Consider the following 20,417-nt stretch of genomic DNA (forward strand, 5'->3'; position numbering starts at 1 on the left):
AAACTCGTGAATCAAAAAAATGAAATAATAAAATCACCTGACCCCTGAAATAAAATACTTCCTCCTCTGCAATAAACATTCAGGCATTTGCATGTCATTAAACAAGTAGCTCAGAAAACTGCAAAGAGAACAGGCAGGAAGAAAAATGCAGTCTAGACAAAACTGTAGACCTCAGCAGAGGAATATCACACAGCCAACTTTCAGATGATACTGCATAATRTATTTCAGATGACATATCAGAGAATCATAGAATTGTGGAATGGTTTGTGTTGGRAGGGACCTTAAAGATCTCCTGACAYGAACAGGGACACTTTCAACTAGACCAGATTGCTGAAAGCCTYATCCAGCCTGGACTTGAACATTTCCAGAAATGGGACATCCACAACTTTTTGGGGCAACCTGTTCCACTGCTTCACCATAAGGAACATCCAACACAGTAATTGCTATCTGAAGACATGGTAGCAAAAAAAGTTTCTAAGTAAAAAGAAGCAAATCCTTGTTTGCACCAGATTAGGGTTGATATTCTTCTTTTTTAATTTCTCTGATTTGAGATTTGTTCCTTTATGATCAATGTGACTGTTTGCATTGGGGARCAAGATGTGTCCCTTCATTGATTAAAGTTTGTCAGGGGAATAAGCTGAGGGCAGGAGTCCTGAAAAACTGTGTTCTTTGTAATTTAAACAGAAGCTTGAGAAATCAATCAATTTTTTTCCATTTTATTTGATGAAACTGTTCAGATTTACAGCTCTTTGATGATCTGACCCTGAAATCCGAAAGGAAATAGTTGAATATTGAGAAATAAAAGAATTTAAGTAAATATTGTGGTGTCTTGCAACACAGTTCCACCCCTTTCAATGATAAAATCTATTGATAAAATKTGGGCATATCTGCAGAAACAGAACCTGCACATGGTCCTTAGGTCAGTGCCATCAAASCTGCACATAGTAGGGTCAGCTGGTAACAGAATGCTCATTTATGAGAGAAAGGAGAGAATTGGCACACCATAACAGCATGTGACAAACAGAAACTGAAAATGTTTATTTWAAATTAATGTAACATAAGAAAAAAAGGCATTTCAAGGACATACCTTTTTGTTGAATTACCTGCTATTTTCCTTCATCAAACTGATCACACAATGACATGAGCAGCATGAGGCCATCATGGCACTGGGTTTCCTAACAAAATGAAATGAACAGAAGATAAATGGTACATAAACATAAATATTTTGGTGAGGTTTTTTTCTAAATGAAGTGAGAAAGCCTTTATTTGAGGTATGGCAYCAGTATTCAACCAGCATTTTAATCWGAGATTTTAAAACTGCCAAGGTAATGTTGTCAGACATGTCAAAGTTAATTGAAAGCAAACATCCTACAAAGCTGTTCTAAAAGCAAAAGAGTCATTATTCCTGTGTTCCTTCTCAAAGTGGTGAGCTGCTTCCTGGCCTGTGCTGCRAGTGGAAATCCATACTAGAAGCTGCAGACCAGTTTGCTTACCTGGAAAAGCACATTAGAATAAGTACATTGAACGAGTGGCAACGGGTATGGATTGGCAATGTGTATGATCAACTCGATTCTCAGTGTTTATGATTAGAGATACAGGTGGGAATGAGGGGAACAGTCTGTAAGGGTTTGTTTCTCAATATGCAAGGACAAGGGCTAAATGAAATGTTATTATTGCCTAGTCATTTTAAATTTTATAAACTTGTAGTGAAAACAGCTTTTAGAAAATGTAATTTTTAAGGGAAAATTAATGATAATTATTAAATTGATTAGAGAACCCTTCTAAGGCAACCTTTGTAAACTCTATTTTGTGTTAGACTAGACAATACATTTGGAAAAAGGACAATGTTATTCAACCTTCAAAGAAAATCATCACACATTATATGATAGAAGAAAGCCTTTTTGAGCAATGCACAAATTATTCTGAGTTGAAGGAATTATGTTAATCAAATTAAGACAACTTGAGAGAGAAGGATGAATTGCATTTGTGGAGATGGGGTAGATATGGTTTACAGAAAAAAACAAAATTAAATGCAGCTTTTACACAGTAAGCCCTGTGGGACAACAGGATGTCRCAATTTATATTAAAAATTTATACAGAGTTGAACTTCCAAACTGCGCATTTCACAGACAAAGGCCCCTATGCATAATTCTATTATGATRCTTTTTATAAAAGTACATCATTACRATACTTGCTATATCCCAAGRCTATAAACCTTTTGATGATATGATCTCACTTACCTGAAATCTGTGAAGTCAGCTTTAGTCCAARGTATGAACAAAGCGAGATTCCCATCCTCATTCAGTTTTGGGGATAAAATTCACAAACTACTTGTCTAAAAGTAATTAGAGGCTAGAGTTTCATTGAGTTGTATGACAGCAAATCTGTCAACCACTAACAGTTTTATCTCTTTCTTTTTTTTTTTTTCCACTTCAAAGAATTCTGAAAAAACCGAAGAGCTGAATTACTTCATGTATCATTTCTGCTGCAGGAAAGCGTGGATTATATAAACCTGTGACAGATTAGATAAACTTACATTGCAAAAAACTGTCCTGCAAATTTTCAAATTCCTTTTCAACCTGCTCTGTGTAYTTAATAAATATGGATGGACAGGAAGACTTTCTAGTCCTTTTAAAGTGTATCCTACTCCATRCATTTCCAACTGTCCAGAACAGAAYATCTTGTGACACATTCATTACAAAACTTTGAATACCYAATRTCATAWACATTTTCAGTTGCCTAGTTCATATAGTTCAATAGGAWKTGATTTCACATRAAGATCCAGATGGGCAGAATYCTCAGATCTSATTCTCAAAGGTATTTGTGTCAAAGGCATTAAAAAACTACAGAGAAGGGTGCTTAGACTAACCCAATAAAAACAGTASTAACAACAATGAAATTTAAGGCAACATTATGCTTACTGTATTTCTCCTTTAAATAATTTCTCCTTCAAAGTATTTCCCCTTCAAAGCATTTCTACTTCAGYGTTCCAGGGTTGAATTATCAAAAATATGCCACCAGCTGTCTACAAGCAGTGGCAGCAACAGATCCCAGCTCCTACTGGTTCCRTGTCCTGCATCTCCTGTGCATCTCCACCCACATGCAGTACCACTGAAGCCTCCTGTGCCCGGCCTCCCAGGGTGCCTCCAGCTCCAGCAAATGCTCCACACCTACTGAGATGAGTAAATGGCAATAAAGGTAGGACTAGTTCAAAGCTAAAGCAACTAAATGAGCTGCTGCTCCTCTTAGGGATTTATATTTGACAGAACTAAATCAWCATTTTCTTCAGTGATGTGATGAATTTGGATCTTGCTTGTCTATCCAGTCACTGGTCTTTATGAGAGTTTTTAGAATTGAACATTTTGGAACATCCTATTCACTGTCAATTGTTAAAGATAACTAATTACTTTCAATACTACCTAAGGTGGAGAAATGGGCTAACAAATTGAGAAACTGAAATCTTCTTTTAGGGAACTAAGCAGTGAAATTATACAAAGTATGCTTGGACATCTTCATTCTTACCTGMTACAATTCACTTCCTCTGATTGTAAATGAAGCTCACTGTCATTAGTGCAGAAGACCTTGAAAAGCTAGAAGCACCCTTTGCTGTCCACCTGACTGGCTCTGACATCAACAATTTTCACATCTTCACCCCATATAAAATACTTACCCTTCAAAGTARTTTTTAAATGCTAGGTCAAGGACAAAGACTAAGGGCCAGACAGCATTAGTTGTTGTTTATTCATTACTGATCCTGCAAAGCACTTCATTACTGACTGAATGTCTAAGACACAACAAATCCCAAAGTTGACTAAGGCCAAACAAACACTGCCTCAGTTCAAGGATCAGACATACAAGATTATTTACTGACATGCAAAGATATGCCCTGGCCTCTCTGAGCACCCTGTAATGGAGATAATGAAGACAGAACACCAGCTGGAAGTAAAATTTCCAGAGAAAAAGGAAATCTGGTGACATTTACAGATCTGTCATTTTTCTTAGTATTTGCTTGATTATGCTATTTTTTCTATTCATTTRAGATAGTAGCTTGTCCTGAACATAAAAAAATAAGTGATAAAAGGGGTTAGATGGCAGTATTTTGAAGAACAGAATGGGAACTGTAATGGCAGAGGGCTCATTAGAGAACATGGAGAATATAAGTAGCATGGAGAAAAGCTCACGAGTGGCAAAAAAAAGGGTGACRTGAAATGAAATGATAATAAATAAACTGAACATGGCTGAAAGTGCCTAGATAGAGCTAGGGCCGTGAAAAGGTCTCTGATCACAAAGGTGATGCGAATATCTCCCTTAGCATCACAGGAATCAGTGGGTCAGACTATGTGCCTTGTGCTGCTGGTGACAGTAGCACATSACCATCAGGTAAGTATTTAACTGCTTAACATCAGGAAGAATTCCTATAATGCACTAAAGAGAATTTTTTTTGATAGGAGAAGGGGAATTTTTCTGCCAGAGCAGTTAGATCTCTATTGATGGACCTAAACATTTTAGTGAGAAGCCAGAGGCTGCAGAAGCATGACTGTGGGCTGTGTTGTGCAATTCTTCAGCAGCCTTMAGGATCCTGCCACAGCTCAAGCACTGCTACTTCCTTATGGAATTCCCACAAAGCTGAAATAAATCAAAATCTTTTAGTTAAGCCTTTTAGTCCGCTGCTCAGGTTCAAGATTCTAAGAGGTGAATCAGTGCATAAAGCTGAGAAGAGAGAGAATGTATGCATCAAAGTGAGAAAGAGCTCAAAGCCTTAAATCAGCTCTGAGAAAAAGAAAGTAAAACTRAATGAGCCTGTTGTGAAAGGGGCTCCACAGACCAGCTAAACTGATGCAAAGAACACTCACTACCTACATCCCAGTTAATCAGAAGGATTAATTATCATTAATCAAGATCTTGCCAAGAGGCTCTTGTGGGCAACTTCTTTYGTTGGAAAGTCAGTCTGAAATGGGTCAGATCACAGCTTCAATGGATGTAATAGTGAAGAAGGAGAAGGAGGAGGAAAAATACTCCAGGCACCAGGGCAGAGATGAAGAACTGCATGAAGGAATGAAATAATTTCATATGTTCTGCAGCYGTATCTATTTTAATCATGAATTTTGTAAAGCTTTAATACAGGGACTGACAAAGGGATTGGAAATACATATCCAATYTCTAGCAAGGAATAGGCTGCCTACTCCTGCTTTAGATAGTGCAATGCCATGATTTAAATGCTTAACTATTTCCATTTCCTTCAATTCAGCTAGAATACAGTGTATTCATACTCACCCTCTGGCTGACAGGCATTGTCACAGCACTGCAATTTAAAGGCTGCAAATATTTCAAGAAGCTGATTWAGTCCACTCAAAATGTACAGTTGCTTTGAGCATTTTTTTTTTCATTTCTGTGGGAAGCACTGCAATAGATTTTGTGAGGAGATAGTGAAGTCTCCATCATAAGAAAACATTAAAAACAGACTAGATGAATACAACAGAATCATAGAATTGTTCACAGAGAGTGTAATTTCCACTTTAGAGCTGGTTGTGCAGGATTCGGACTGAGTTTTGAAGACCTCCAAGGTTGGAGGCCTTGCAGCCCCCTTGGGAAAAACGGTCCAACATTTAATCACTTCCACCATGAAAAATTCTTCSTTATAGCCTCTGAGAATTTATCTTCTTGCAGATTGTGACTGTTGCCTCTTGTCTTCTTGCTGTACCAATCAGAGGAAAGTCTAATTCCATCTTCTCTGTAATACACCTTTAGGTAYTATAAATATCAGGTCCCTCCATAGCYTTCTCTTCTCCAGGCTGAGCAGAACCAGCTCCCTCAGTTCTCCATCTCCAGACCATCATAGAGGTTTTCTGCTGGTCTCTCAAATTTGCCATTCTCTCTCTTGATAGTTATTRCCTTCCAGCAATCAGCCTATTCCTTGACCTGCTGGTTACATCCATTGTTTGCAAGGTCACACTACTGACTGGTGTTAAACTGGTTGTCCATCAAGGCACCCAGGCCTGGTCCCCCTCTGCCCTGTTTGCACCAACCTGCATCATTCTGTCTAGCATGGAATTATTTACATATATTTGTTTATTAGATAGATTGATTACAGAATAGTCTTTATATAATATTTATATTTATATATATGTATACAAGCTGATTTGGAATAAATAGATTTTTCTGGAGTCTTTTTATGATTTTAGCCACTTAACATTCTTGCTCTTTCATATCTTTGGTGTAATACTGAGCATAAAAGCAGATAATCTCTGCTGCTTYGTATACAGAAGTAGGAAAACCTTTTATAGCCTTAAGTGAATAAAATCTTTCCACCTGGTTTTACTCCTGTTGTGCTTTACAGTAGAATAAGAAAAAATATGGGCCATTTATTATATACATGGGCCTGAGCATCTTTAATTATATTTTTAATTTTATCAACCAGTCSTTGAAAATCACTTTTCCTGGTAATAGATCTCCAATTTAGCATTCACTCCTTAACAGTTCACAGACCTTTGGAAGATCTCAGAGGGGTTTAAATACTGTAATCAACACTAAGTAGCAAAATGACCTGCTCTCACGCAAAGCATAGCTGAGTCACAGCAAGTTTTTATCAGTGGCAGCTCTGTGTTGAAGCTCTTTAAAGTCATCAGCTTTTCTAAATTGTGCTGGCAGATGATTTTTTTCTTCCGTCTAATATGTGATACACAATACTCAGAGCTGTTTTTAAAATGATAGCCAGGAAATGAGAATATTATTCTGAGTGTTTCTTCAGTGCTTTATTTTTTACCTGTGACATGGTTATGGAGAAGACTCCAAGAACAGATATTGACACMATCTCTGAAGGTAGAATTTGGCTTTGGCACAGTTTTTTCAATTTAGATTTCAATTTAGAAATTCATCCCTCTATATCTARTGGGCAGACATGAGTTTATCAAGGGAAAGGAAGGGAGAAAGAAAAAGGGTTAAGCAGCTCAATGCCTATCTTCCCATCTCCATTGGAGCTGTCAAATGAATTCATTTCACACTCAAGAAGCAGAATTCTAACAGCAGAATCTGGAATGTTTTTTACCAAGTGTCTCTTTACTCAGTCAAGCACTTGAGAAAGTTTGCAGAGTTACCTTCTTTCTGTTCCTATCACATCATCCCCAGGGCTGTCAAAGCCTCACATAATATCTGGCATTCTGGAGTAAAGCAGGGYCAGAATCATCCCTGTGGCAGCAGGGGTGTCATTCTACAATGGCAGTGCCTGGTCACCCCCACACAGCTACATTAGGGGGTACCCGTGTTGTGCTGGGGGTGATTTCCACTCTTCTTGTGTATGAARGAGTGTGATGAAGGCCAACCAGTTTGGCTGTCAGCTCAAGCCTGTCTCTGATTATTTTCTGCAGCAGACCACCAAAAAAAAACAAAGAATATGGAGAGAAACAATACGGAGAGAATATGGAGATAAAAAAAGAATATGGAGACAAACCAGACAGCTTCTCTCTCTGCCAAATCCATGATGGTGGCTCCAAATCACTGCAGTCTGATCTGTGATGGAAGTTCACCATTGCACCCATCATATCAGCTGAACCAGGGATCTGCAGCAGGAATTTTTTGTCTGCTTTGTGGCCTGCACCTTGCTTTACTTTGCCTGGAAAACCAGGTAGAGAATGGGAAGGAGATGATTATTTCATCTGAGATAATTGGGGCACAGCAAGGACTACCCGGTCACAGGAGACCCAACTGTCCTGCAATAAAAACTATTTTGGACTCTGTAACCTGTTCTTCAGATTTTCCAGTGAGAAAGATATGGCCAGTGAGAAAGATATGGATAATCCATTCCTCTGCTTCACCCTGCTTACTACCAGAAAAATCTCCCTGAAATKAATCCCTAAATCTTGGTTACTCAAAGTCAATACCATGACATCTCACCTCTTACCTGCAGCAACTAAGTGATCAGAATCTGTTTTCCTTTTTAATGATCTCTTAGGTCTTGGTGTTTTTCAGACTGAACAGATTACTTTAAAACTTTTTAGACTTTAAATCTTGTTTGGCAGCTGATCACTCTCACAGCTTATTATTGATCTCTTTTTTTATCCAGCTATTGCTTAATGGTTGAACACAGTTCTTCAAAAAAAGAAGCATCTATCTTATTTAAAACAAGAGCCACAGTCCTCATTGCTTCCCGTCTGAGTTTGAAATTTGAAAGCTAAATGAACATGGAAAAGTGGTAATTCCTTGCTACAGGAACCTTASAGTTACTTAGCAGCCTCTTGTTGCACAAAGGTTTGAATCCACTTTTTTCTAAATGAATTTTTCCCTAAGTTAAAACAAGTATTACAAATTTTAGGGGTCATTCAAAAGTTAAAAGTGCCCACACTAATCCATTCAGCAATAACTAATCCTTTAAAACTTGAACAACCAAAACTGGAAACCAGGAAGTCTTTTGATTTATTTGCAATAAACCAAAAGTGGCCACAGCCACCTGCATTTTAGTATTTTAATGAAAAAATTAAAAAATCCAGGATATTCCTAGCCAAAAACTTAGCTCTGAAACAAATTTCAAATGTCATTCTTTATATATTCATTTTAAAAACAATATTATTTTAAAGACTTATCATATGAATTATACATATTTCTAGTGTCTTAGGAACTGATTTTCTTCATAGCATGTTGTTCCCTATGAAAAAACCTATTGCCTCCAAGTTTCTGATTATTTTTTACTGAAACAGGATAGGTATTTATAAACAGCATTTTCTCACTCCCYACATAATCATTAGTTAACCAAATCTCTCTCCAGCCCAGGGCTCTAGATATGAGACATCAGTTGGGGCACAACAGCATTACTGACTGTGTGTTTGAGATACTGCATATTCCATATTCCTGTTTTCCTCCAATTTTCCACAAAAAACTTTTCCTGTGAAGGTTTCTCCCCTAGATAGCTGCCCTTTAAGTTCAGCCTTCCTTTTTAAATTTATTTGATTGCCTGGATACCTCAGAGTCTGCTTGCTTTAAATTAGGCTGGCCATTTTAATCYTTTACATTGTGTGTTAAAATGTGAGGGTGAACAGAAACCCTTCCTTCCCAGGGACAAGGTGCAGGAGAGATCCTTGCTGCTGCCGTTCCTGGCTGTGAGCCAGCACCCTCTTCCTTTCCTCGGGACAGAACCAACAGCATCCTGCTGGTGTGAGAGGAAGCAATCCAAACCAAGCACCTGCAGGAAGCACCTGATTGCCTCTATCTTGTGCCTGAGAGCAGCAGCTCCTGCTGGTCTCCTGCTGGCTTTCTGAATGCTGCCATGTTCTTCTCCCACAGAGGGTAAAAATAGGTCTAAATTCACATTGAAAGGGGTGRCATGATACGCCMCCCTGCTCTGCTTCAGTCTGCTCCKGGATCACGCAAACAGGAAAGTGTTACACTCTACTGACTCAGGGAATGAATCTGTCTTCTCACTGATGCAAATTAGACAAAAACACTTGGAAGTCACACCTAAATAAAACAATATGAAGCAGGATGAGTAACCCCTACAAAATAACTCCTGAATTCCATTCGCAAAAGCAGGAACAGCCAGCCATCAGCACCAAGGAAGAAAGAAACCTGGCAGAGATGTTTTTCCAGCTGACACGTTCTGAGATGTGACAAGGAGCAGAGCAAGACCATTATCAAATGTCCGTGTGGATTCCATTTTTCTGCCGACAAGTACTGCAAAGACATTTTAATGTCCCTCAGTTTTGCATGCACATTGTTGTTCATGTACTACACCAATTAAATGCTCATTTAAAGTCAGCAGATTTCACTATGACACAAACTGTGTGCATTACCCAGTATTTTTCCTCAAAATAGCAACAACAAATCTTTCTGCATGAGCCACATTGAGGTCAGTTGACAAGGTGCCATAATGTCAAGTAGCAACCAAAAAGAATTGTATTTGCAAATCACAAAACACAAGYGCTAMAMRGCAAATTTKGAGGACCAGGGCATGATGGGATGGMCAAAAAGGAAGACATCACATGCTGAAGGCAGCTGATAGAGGTGCAAAATGCATTCATCYGGGCTTTCAAAAGTAAGATGTGTTGGGAGACCTCTAGAGGCAAACACAGGCTGACTGAAGCATTTCTTGGGCTCTCCYTGATTTAACTGCATTCTTCCCTGGTAGTTTCCATACTGACTGCCCATAGCAGAACAGAGTAGTTTTGGGTCAGGGATCATAAATCATCTTCATGTAGGAAAGAAAAGATCTAAGCCATGAGAAAATAAGCTTCTCATACTTAATTATTAACTTTCCCAAGAGAGTCTCTTGCACATTGCTAGAACACTCTATCTCCCTCAACTGGCACCAGAGGACAGTAAGGGGGGAAGAAGTGCATAAAGACAAATTAAATAAAAAAKAATTCAAACACAAAGGCAAAGAGATTCTAGACATATATTAGGGTGAAAATTGGAAGGTGATGGGTTTTCAATCTATGCCAAATTGGAAGAAAATATRCTTCTATTTTAAAACCATAGCAAAATCTACCACAAAAATGCCAGAGGTAGAAGCAGTAAAGGACTTTTAGGGTCCTGAAGCAGGACTCATGCAAGATCCCTTTTAACTTGTCCAGATTAGGACTTTCAGAATGGTGAGCCAAAGCAGATGAGAAGATAAGAGCCATCATACTCACTCTCCTCAGTGTGAAACAGCCTTTAACTGGCTTGCAGGAAATACAGATAACTGGGACAATTTCTAAATCTTTTTGCCAGGTAACTTACTGTACTTTGATAATGGAGAGAATTGTCTTGCCTTTTGCAWGCTCTAAAGGAGTCTTGAGCAAATCACTGCATCTAAAGAAAGAGCTGAGCATTTAGCACAATGGGTACATGGGATGAACTTGCATGGATGATGGAGCACACATCACACATCACACATCATCATGCCTCTTAGAAATGACAGGAAAAAAGCATTTTGATTTCATCTCAAAGTTATGAAGCAACAAAATGGTGACTGATGAATATTTCCCAGTGTTAGACTGGGAATGTGCTTCAGGGGAATTGGGACTGGAGGGACTGAATGTATAACCTCATTTGGAGATCTGGTACTAAGTTCAAGGAACATCACTGATACTGTCCCCCTATCATTTTAAGGAAAAATAAAACAGAAACATGATTTAATTCAACTAAATGAATTTTTATGCTGCACTATCTCTATATCAAGCATTAAAAATGTTCACTCACTTTGAAATAGACACTTCTAAAGCAAAATTTTATTGCAAAATTGTATTGCAAAATGTCTGGAAAATCTTTGAATACTGCTAAAGCTGAAGCACTGGAAACTGTGCTTTTCTTTTGTTTTAGGGCTGGTATTTTTTTGGTGAGTTGGTTGGTGCCTTTTTTCCCTCCCCATAAATATATACACCAAAATCTTTAAAAGGAAGCAATTACTAGTGGACTTTGTACCAGGTAACAATACCTACAAAATTACTAATTYCATCAGCCTAGAGAGTGGAGTAGGAGATTTCTCTCCTCCCCAGTCTTTCTTCTCAATGTGTTATTTTGTCTGGTTCCTCAACTACTACTCATATTCCCCACAAATGATGAAATTAGCAACTTCAATATAATTCTTTGTTACAACTATTCTTTCAGTTACATAGATAACTAGATAGTCAAGCGTGTATGCAGTTAGCAGAACACTCAGCAACAAGTTGGTGATATATATTCAGTTTCACATAAAAAGAATCCTACCACTTTTATTTGCCATCGGTTTCCTAGAAAGAGCCTTATATAYACAAAAGTAAAGTAAAACTCTGCTCAGCATTTCTGCTTGCCTCTCTTCACTCTCCTCCACAGATATAAAAGAAGAGCAGCAGTTTTCCTCTTGAGAAAATATTCAGTAGGGTACAGTTTTAGGCAGCTAAGTAAGTGCATGCCATGTATTTTCAGAGGTTATCTAGCAGTGATGTCAATGAACCCATCGCTGTCACCTTCCACTGCGATATCCCAGTTATATATTTTTCATTTTGCCTCAGGAGGCTGATGCTATATCCTTCTTGTAATAGCTGCTGGATCAAAAGATAGTCTCCTGACCTGAATGTTGTGAACTCAGAGGAAAGAATCCTTTCCAAGAGAATTTGATATGGCTCCACTGAACAAACCTTTAATACTCGGATTGCTTTATAGTCTGAACTAAACACATTCAACAGCAAGAAAATTCATCTTGATATAATTGCCCTTCTCTGGGTAAGAAGATTTCTAGCAGCTTCTTAATATCTACAAAAAAAGAAAAAATATAAATAAACAAAATCTGTTGCCCCCTCTTTCAAGTATTTTTGCATCCTCATCCTGAAAAAAAAAATTAAAACATACAGCAAAAATAGTCTATTAAAACATATAACAAAAAAATCAGAGTCCTTCACCTCACAGGAAAAAGGTTTATTAAAYCTTGAACAGCTGAAAGAATATCTCATGAACATTTCATGAAAGTAAAATGGAAACTGAAAGTAAATTGGAAACTGGAACTGGAAAGTAAAATGAAYTTACAGAAACAAATTCAGCCCACTGGACATCATGTGCTTGTCGTTATTAAATTTTATCTATGATGCTGTGATGTGTGACTGAAGTCACTCAACAAAGAAAGGAACTAAATCCTATCTGACTTTGCTTGGAAGGGATGGGAAACAACTTTAAATGAATGTCCTAGACCTTTAACAGGAATTGCATCATCTGGAATGTATGTGACTCATACCACACACCATCAAATGCTCTTGSAGAAAATAGAATCACTTTCAGAAARAATGAAACCTGCAAATGTTTYAGTTTTCATTATGGTTTAAAAAATATGGAAATAATATTAGTATTAAACACTTTGTACTAAAATTTACCAACCCTCAGTTTCCAAATCAACTTTGAAGGACTCAGGCTTGTAGAGACGAGTGGTGAGCCAGGTTCCACGCCTCAACACAATTCATTAATCTCTAGGAAAAATCATCTTGCAAAGTGAGTTCAGTGATGTTACAKTAAGAAAAACGATGCCAGCCTCACAACAGATCAGGATTTGCATTAGATTTACATGCAATCAAACTGGTCCCACCACATCTCTAATGATGTCCTTAGAATTCACCCTCTTTAGAAAGAGTGTATGGAAATTATAATTATTGAATTCACACCATGTGCTCAAACTGGGACCAGAAATTTTAAGCACATCTCTCTCAAATTTTATTCTTTGATTTGCAGCCTTCTTTGAATATCTAGCTAACATTTAACTCGTGTTCACAGTTTGGTGGGGGAGAATTCATTGGACAACAAATGGATCAATATTACTGCTAGAATAAAGATGTACTTGTGTRCTTGTGTTTGCCTCAATAGTGTGGAGAGAAGTGAGAGTTCTCAGTATATTTGCTGCCTGAATTTGAATTATTTTCACATTCTGTAAAACTGCAAGTTAAGTAACAAAAATCAGGCTATGAAGAATTTTAAAAGAAGAACCTTGTTAAATCCCTGTGACATGAAGCACAACTTAGGGCACAACAGTATGGAAAATTATGCCATCTTTTTATTTTTAGGACCTGGSAGCAAAAAGCAACAGTTTAAGAAAAGTTTCAGCTTATGAAAAASTTAAAACCACATCATACAGGAAGTTATGACAGAAATTTTACTTTCCAATTGTAATTTATTGAGACTTTTTTTTAATGTAAAAAATCCAGATTTTTCACTTATTGGCATCTGAAAGGAACCTTTAAATCTTTTTCCAAATCTTGTGTACAGACAAGGTCCAGAACACAAATAGAAAAGGTGTTGTGGGCCAAGACTGAAATGCACTGGCAGTCTTTTGATTGAAAACTTCTAATATTCTTGTTGTTTTTTTTTTTTTTATATTCTGCAATAACTAAGATGACTGGCTTGGACTTATGAAGGTTACAACTTTTCAATGTCCTCCCTTTTTGGCATTTATTTTTCTCTTTGAAATAGTAGTGTGTTCAAAAACAGAAGACAGAAGAGTATTTTAGACATGACTACCTCTAAAGATTTCATGATGATGAGAACTAAGGAGAGGGTTTCACCTGAAAGTCATAAAATATATCAAGAATGGAAATAGAAAAATTAGRTGGCTGAGAAAATGAGGCTCCTCTGGGAGATCTTGTTACATTTACCTCTCATCCCTGTCCCTCTCCCTGTTTCAAATGACTGAAGAAACACCAGCCCCACAGTGCTCTTTCAAAAATACGGAACTGATCTAGGAKCTCTTCCTGTGATTTCACTGATGTATCAGGAGAAAAGGAGATGCACTTAAGGGAGACCTCAGATGCTCAGCCATCTGTGCCTCTGCTGTACAAAGTGAATCATTAGGTTCAGACGTAGGTAAGCAACAWTTTTGTGCTCAGACATTTCCCTCAAGACTTGAGTTCTGTGATTTGCAGCTCTCCCTGAGAATTTGACCCTCAATAACTACATTTAGTTTCTATTAGAAGTTTCATTGGTGAGATTTAAATGGGCAGCTGTTATAGGAAAAAGCATCACAGATATTCAATTACTAAAAATACTGAAATAAACATGTGTTTGTGTGCATGTGTGAAGAGAAATGAGAGGAGAATAACACTGGAATTGAGAAGGTGAGTTTGTTATGTGAATCAACATGATAAGCATGCATTTTGTCTCTGTAGTGCTTTCCTGCTAGCTCCCCTTCCCAGGCTAGTGTTTGTCTCCAATTGCACGCAATCACCTACTTGTTTTGTCACCAGAACCTAAATTTAAGTCCTTTGAGATGCAAACATTCTCATCCTGCTTTCTTTAATATGAGCTGTATATTTAGAAATCTACTCATAATTATGCTCCTCGTTCCTTACAGTAAGGTTAACTATAAAAGTAGTAGCTGATGTTCTCATGCTAATCAGACCCTCTAGATGCACATGGGTTATAATTATGATGCTGGATGAAATGATGAAAATTAGTCCCTACTCCACAGATTCCTTACAGAGTTCAGAATCAAGGAGAAGACTGCAAAGGAATTCAGATGTATCTGGACAGAACTATGTGAACTTTCACCTCTTCAGCTGCTCTAACTCTCAATATTGCATGAAGGTTGTTACCCATTTGAAATTAATTTTGCCAATTTTAGCTTTACTTTAAAAGCTGAGGAAAAAAACAAAGAAACAAAAAAAACAAACCTGTGACATTTCTTCTCTAATGTCTGTTTGTGATACTGATAACCAGCTGGAACATTTCCCAGTACAACATGTCACCATGGCCATGTGCAAGGCCCCTCAGTGCTCCAGGATATGCGTGGATCTGGGGTGATATTCCATGGATGGGAGGCTCTGGCAGATATTCCATGGATGGGAGACAGCAGCGCCTCCCTCTAGAGACYGCCATGAACACCTCCATCCTGTAACTCCGTGTCATCACTGCTCGTGTTGCTGTGGGAGAACTTTCACACCCAACACAAGGAGATTTCCACACCAACTTGTTTGGAGGGGCAGAACCTAATTTTAGATGTGTTGAACTGAGTGACAAACAAACGATGGTAATGAGAATAATTAAGCCTACATTTACTGTCAAGAGCTGGAGTTTAATCAGTTATGTGTCTATTGCAGTTATGTTTTCCAGGCAATAAGCCTTTTTAAAATACCATGCTAATCAGAAATAATAATTTCTGTCTAGCAGAGTAAGGATTTGATCTAAAATTCACCTTTTTATCTCAAAACCAATATGATCTTTTAGCGCTGCTTTAGTTTCACTTAAAACGTTTATGGAAGGGCAATAAAGCCAGAATGATACTAAGGCCTCAGGCCATTCTGGCAAAGATAGAAAATTTAATCTTTATGAAAATACATAGATAAKTCTTGAGTTTTAATAGACTCTTGCATTACCTGTAACTCCAAATAATGTGAAATTTCTCATATTAAACTACATTTTTAATTAATTAAGGGAAAAGTTACATTGATGGGGCTTTATAAATATGTATGATTTATTAAATATGCCTGCTGGTGGTTTGTAGACATTTCACAAGGTTCTTGAAATAGTTTCCAGGGAAATTTTGCATAATCTAGAATATTTTATGATTTATACACTGTACAAACACCAGAGAGGATATTTCTTGCAACTGTCAGTGCATTAAATTCTCCTGAAGAGCTCTTTTTGATGCTGGGCAGAGGTTCTCTCTAGAATCRTGTACAGCTACACACTGGCTTAATGAAGCCTTGGGTTCCAAGTGAAGATGGAAAATACTTGCTCATTCTGAAGGAATCAGATACCCACTCTTTGGAAACATTCACCAGATTTTCATTATCTTGTTTGCTTTCCCTTTCCTTCCTCCACACAGAGCAAGCAAAGCCCACTGTGTTTCTGCTACCAATATGGATAATTACTGAGTGCTGTAYTAATGAAAACATGTATTGCTAAATTAAAGTAGATTTTTTCTAGAGAAAGTTGAATATGATATAAATATTAATAGCTGGAATGTGTCTATTCATTTTTGTTTATTCTTTGAAAACCTGAACACAAGTAATTTTCTTGTATTTTTCATTTTCTATGGCTTTGCTTTTGTATCTCCGAATTACTGACTGAATGTATTTTTCTTTATAAACTCCAAAACTCACCAAAATCCAACAAATTCCCTTCTATGATGGAAAATTTTTGCTTCACTTCAAAATGCTTTGGAGATCCTCTTAGAAAGTCCTGAGATGTGAACTGAAGAATTGATAYTTGGACAGATTAAATAACATAACATGAATTAAAACCAGAAATTTAAACAAGAAGGCCATTATTATTACCCATGTCTTTTTTTACATTAAGAAACTTACTGAGATTATTGTACATTAAGCAACTTTTTAAATAAATCTGTGACCTTAAAACAATCTGTATATAATTCTATTGAGCTATCTAATGTCACATAAACATGAGTTTTGATTTTCAGTTTCCTACAAACACAGCTAACAAAAAATTAAACACAATCATTAGCTTTGGAAAATGYTGTCTTTAAAAGATGGTTCTTACATAACTTGATGGCTTCTGGGTTCAGAAATAAAACACTGTTCTATTCCTCTAATAATCTTMGTCTAAACTGTTCATATGTCTTCCAGCCACTTGAGCATTTCTATACTTCTCCTGATATTACCTTTCATGCTTGAAATTGACTTTCTGCAACTGGCAGTAGCTTCATAAATACATGTTCACCTGCCATTCTTCAAATCCCTAATTCCAGAGTAACCTCTTTTCCTGAAAATCAAAAAAAAAAAAAATCTCATTAGGAAGACATGGTCTGAACAGCAGCTACAGCCACCTCACTAATTTCCCCCTCACAAAGCTGATGTGTTTTCCTGCAGATGGGGTTTGGAAGGCTGCATTGCTGCTGATGGTGCTGTAGCTGTTCTGTTTTCAAACTTCACTTTCAGGWGTGAAGATTACCAAGCTATGTGCAAAAGAATTTAGTATTCCTATGGAAGCCTTAAGGGGGTGATGTAACTTGTGCTAAAGCTAATGGCAAATTCCCATTCTTTTCACCCTGAACTGGATTAGGGTGAATTTATTTTTTTATTTGTTTAAATGCTGTCCTTTACTCATTCCAGTTTTTTATCCAAATTGTGAATGTATCCCTCACTAAAATGCATTATTTATCATCTTTTTATCAAAGGATACAGCATGCCTCCACAGCCTTCTGCAGGGAGTTCAATGCTCACACTTCCCATGCTTCAAACAAACCAAATCTGAACAAACTCTTTTTTGATAATACTGTGCTCTGGGTAATTCCTGTGGGGTACATCATGCCAAAAAGGAAAAATATACAAGGAAATATATGGAAATAATGTCATAGGAATATGACAGGAAATAGTTTGTCTCCAAACAACTTGCAATACAGGCATCTGCAGAGGATTGTGGAAACATCTCTATCCAATTCATGGAAAGTTTATAGGTCCAGCTGGGAATTTTTCTTTCAAATTCTGCCCCTGACCAAGAAAATTAGGATAGTGCCTGTTTCACAAGTGGCATCCTTACTTCTAGTATCGCTAAAGCTACAAAAATATATCTACAGAATACAGGATGGTGTAAATGAGACAAACTATACAAATGCACAATGTTTCATACCAAGGGGAAAAATGTTTTCACTCATTACAGAATAAAATCACTGAAATTTTGGAAGGTTTGGACTTTCCTCACTTTTCACATACAAAGCAAAACTGCAATATTACAACATAAAATAGTAGCTCAGCCACTTTTCTGCAGAAGTCAGTGTTGTAAAGTCTCTTGAGCACAAGCAGAAATAAAGCCATTGAAGTATAGTTAATAATAATTTTTCCAGTGGTTATTTATGGACCTGATCAGTATTTCATTTAGTATAAACAGTAAGTACTCATTCTTGCAGTCCCRTGGGGCACAGTGGAATTGCTTACAGTAGAACAAATGAGAAAGTGCTGCTTCTGTGTGCAAGGTAATGGTTAACAAAATGAGAGTTTATTAAAAAACACCCAAACCTTAGGAAAGTTATTTCCAGATTATGGGATGACAGATTTATACTTAAGCAGATGAATGCTGTTCACKAAGAAAATAGAGCAGCATGCAATCTGTTTTGAAAAAAATATAAAGCCAGTCACTGAAAATGTGATGCATTCCAAACATAGAATGAACAGTATTAGGTGGATAACATAAAAAAAGACTTTGGAAGAAACTGGTTCTCTATTTTACCTCTTTTCAATTTACTGCTGCAATGTCAGGAAGGGGGATTCTCCTGCTTTCCCTAGCCTTCAGCCTAAGGTTTTGCTTCTCAGCAGTTYCTCTTCCACAAACATCTGACGCATTTTGAACCGTGACTTGCCTATGCCCACCTTGGGGCAGCTGTGACACGAGGGGCACGACAGCAGCGCATCCTAGGGGTGCTGCTTCGTGGTGCCAGACCTAGTGCAAMTAATGAGAAACTCCCCTAACTTAACTGTTCCTGCCAGAGAATGCTGTGAAGCAATTATGGCACTATGAGAACTCATAAAAGCAGCTTCCACRGGTTCTCTTTGCTGTCTCCATGTGAGAAAAGGATAAAACCTACAGTGAAAGTTTAAATCCTAAAGGGATAAAAATTTACATCAGTATTCCTTCAGTGTCTCAACTCTTCTCATGGTTGCCCCCACCCCCAATATCAAGGAGAGCAAATTTTCTTTCATGGTATTATCTAGAGGAAGTCTTTTATCAGCTGCTGGGRAAAATGGCAAGAAGTTCCTTTTTCTTGGACCTTGGTGCGTGCTAAGCCCAGCACCTCCTTCTGAGCASTAAGGGAAGCTCCTGTCCCTCCCAACTTTCACAGCACAGCCTGCTGCTTTTGCATCCAGGTTTTTGTGGGAAAGGCAAACTGCAAAATTTGGCTGTAGTCTGTAAGAGAAAGTGGCAGGTGGAAGAAAACCACCTGAGAACTGCTTCAGTAGGAGTTAATTTTCCATTCAGACGTGAGCCAGGCAACTTTAAAGACAAAGGTTTTTTTTTGTTTGATGGCAGCAACATCCTTCACACAGAAAGACGAAAGGAAAAAGCTGTTCTCAGCCGGGTGGCGRTACCTTTTGAGCAAGTTTGTTTGCCTCCTGACTCCACCTGCTGGGAAGACAYCCCACTACCTGCTGTCCGCTCTGGCATGTTTTTGTCAGGAGTGCTGAGGTGAATCACCGAACATTCGCTCCGTCTCCCACCCTCACTGTGGCTCTCTGGATCCTTAAATATTGGGCAGCTTGGAGCAGTCACAGCAGAGAAGTTCTGCCCTGCACTACTTCATGCACAACCACGCGACGCTCCTCGGCGAGGYTGGGGGTGTTGGCTCAGTTGCCCCTGGATGCCCGTGTAGCTGCGGTCTGCGTTTCTTAGGGGATCACAGGTGCCCAGAAGTGCTCGGAACCAGGTCTTCATCGGCCTCTTCTTAGTTAGTTAGTTCAAAACGCTTACATGACTTCCGGAGCACAAATGGGAATTTAGATAATTCTGCCGTCCGATGAATGCTGCGGCCACCCCCTGTTCATCCTCCTCAGCTTGGTGGACGGTAGGTAGATGGTTCATGCTAACTGAAGAGCATCGGAGGAGACGGGGCAGCATCCCCGGGGCGGGCAGAGGCCCCAGACACCCTCAATCCGCTGCGGGGGTAGCGCGCCTCCCACGCAGGTGCCGGAGCGCAGGGGTCCCACGCTCCACGCCCTGCATTCCCCCGGCTTTCCTTCCCGAAAGCTGCTCGCGATGGAACCGCAGCGCTGGCTCGGGTCTGAGGACCTTCCCCTCCAAGAGGAGGAGGAGGAGGAGGTGAGGTCCCCGGCCGGGCCCCTGACACCGCAGGGTCCGAGCTCCTGCGRGGCGACGCACCCTCGCTGCGGACAGAACGCGGCCGACGGCGCTCCGGGACCCCCCGGCTCGGCACGGAAGGGACCGCCGGGACAAAGGAGAGCCGGGCCGCGCTGCCGCCCCCGCCTCCTCCGCGGGGACGGGGGGCGTGGGGGCCGCGCCCCTGCCCCCGGCCGGCCGTGCCT

Source organism: Malurus melanocephalus, unplaced genomic scaffold (genome assembly GCF_030028575.1).
Source record: "Malurus melanocephalus ecotype Western Australia unplaced genomic scaffold, MMel_1.1 scaffold_508, whole genome shotgun sequence".
Lineage (NCBI taxonomy): Eukaryota > Metazoa > Chordata > Aves > Passeriformes > Maluridae > Malurus > Malurus melanocephalus.